The sequence below is a fragment of the Echinops telfairi genome, unplaced genomic scaffold (genome assembly GCF_000313985.2).
Source record: "Echinops telfairi isolate 266 unplaced genomic scaffold, ASM31398v2 ScPeMD7_3533;HRSCAF=4204_0, whole genome shotgun sequence".
Lineage (NCBI taxonomy): Eukaryota > Metazoa > Chordata > Mammalia > Afrosoricida > Tenrecidae > Echinops > Echinops telfairi.
The window spans coordinates 101,891,162-101,892,917 of record NW_022107431.1 but is presented as its reverse complement, the minus strand read 5'-3'; the positions used below and the strand labels follow the sequence as shown (position 1 = coordinate 101,892,917).

The window sequence follows — 1,756 nt, the reverse complement described above, 5'->3', positions numbered from 1 at the left end:
TGTGTCCTTCAACACTTCGTGTTCACACAGGCTCGTGTGCTTCTTCTCTGTGGACTTTGTTGTTTCTGAGCTAGATGGCCGCTTGTTTGCCTACAGGGGAATATTTTTTATTACAAATTCAATTTCCTCCATATCAGAGGGTTACTCAGATGATTTCTTCTTGGTTGATATTTGGTAGTTTTGAATTTTTGAGGAGTTGATCTATTTTTCCTAGGTTGTCCATTTTTTTAGTATAAAGTGTTTAGTATTCCCTTATTTTTTTAATGGCTATTGAATCTGTGGTAATAGTCCCTACTTATCCATGATACTGATGATTCTTGTCTTTTCATTTTCATCAATCTTGCTAGAGATTTATCAATTCTACTCACTTCCCCCGTTACCCAGCTGTTTGTTTCATGGATTTGTGACCTTATCTGCATTATTTCCTTTTTTGTGATTTCTTCTTCTTTGGTTTTCCTCCTAGTTTCTTAGGTGGGAGTGTCGATTGTTGGCTTGCTATCTCTCTTCTTCGCTAATGCAAGCCTTCAGTGCTGAGTTTCCTCAGTACTGCTTCAGCGGCATCCATAGGTGTTGATCGGTTCCATTTCCATCTTCATTCCATTCTATGTATTTTTATTCCTCTGAAATCTTCCTTTGTAGCCAATTGTTTACTTTTTAATCGATGTTAGCATGGCCTATCTTTTTCTATCCCTTTTATTTCAAGTTGAATGTCAAGGGGTTTTTATTCCACATTCGCGTGCAGGCATTTCCTCAGTCTCTTGTGGGTCAGATTTGGAATGGAAAAGACTGACAGGTTCTCCCACCCTGAAGACCACAAGGGCTTTATTTGCACATGCACTTGCCGTAGGATCCACCACAATGCATGTCTGTTGAACGTTGGAATGCAGGCTTGGGAGAAAATGAAGAGTATCCATAGGAAACCCAGGACCCAGATCACCTTTCTTAAAAGGCACAATAAGATTAATTCAATGCTGCAAAAAGAGAAATTAGAAAAAAGTTATATTTTCCCACCTGTTCTCTGGCCTGTTAATAGGGCACTTTTCTATCCCAAGAGCACATTAGGGTTTTCTAAATTGAAATAAAATGGAAATTTCAGGAACACACAGACAAAATCCGGGCAAAGTGGTTTCCCACCTTTCTTCTCTAGAACCTAAATGCAAACTTGAAACCTCCCAGAGATAACTGCCCCAGAGCCCACAGTTCTGGGCTTGAAGGGAGCTCTCAACATTATCGACCGAGTTCTCAGCTCATTGTTGCTTTTTCAGAGATTGAGAATTTTTTTGTTATTTTTCATACAGTCTAAAGCCAACACCTGTAGGGAATACATAGAAATGGTCTAATAAGAATAGCATTCTGATCCTAAGTTTTCTTTCCTCTAGGCAGAAGTTGTGATCCTTTAGTGAATCCAATTATAACTTTTTGATTTCTTTGTTAAGAAGTGAATAATTTTTTTGTAAAAATACAAATATACAAAAGAAGTGAGCAATAATCCTGAAGAAGGGACCTAAGAAACGAATCTAGAGATGTCACTTATCTTGCCTTATGGTCATCCAAGCAGTCCCGGTGACATTGTAGGTAAGTGCTAGGCTACCAACCCAAAGGTTGGTAGTTCAAATGCACTAGCTTAGCTGTTCCATGGAAGCAAGATATAATAGTCTGCGTTTTTATTTTTTTTATTTTTTATTTTTTGCTGATAATTTAATATATTTATTTATAAAGATAATTAGATATATAACAAGAAATGAACTGTTAAATC

At 37.2% G+C, this 1,756-nt stretch overlaps 1 protein-coding gene and 1 pseudogene across 1 annotated transcript in view; both read left to right on the top strand.

The window, feature by feature from the left end:
• The window catches only part of KCNQ5 (potassium voltage-gated channel subfamily Q member 5), a gene marked incomplete at its 5' end in the record, with an annotated part of 638,988 nt that overhangs the window by 476,551 nt on the left and 160,681 nt on the right, over nucleotides 1-1,756 (top strand). The window lies entirely within an intron of this gene.
• The window catches only part of LOC115871014, a 2,799-nt pseudogene continuing 2,566 nt past the window's right edge, over nucleotides 1,524-1,756 (top strand).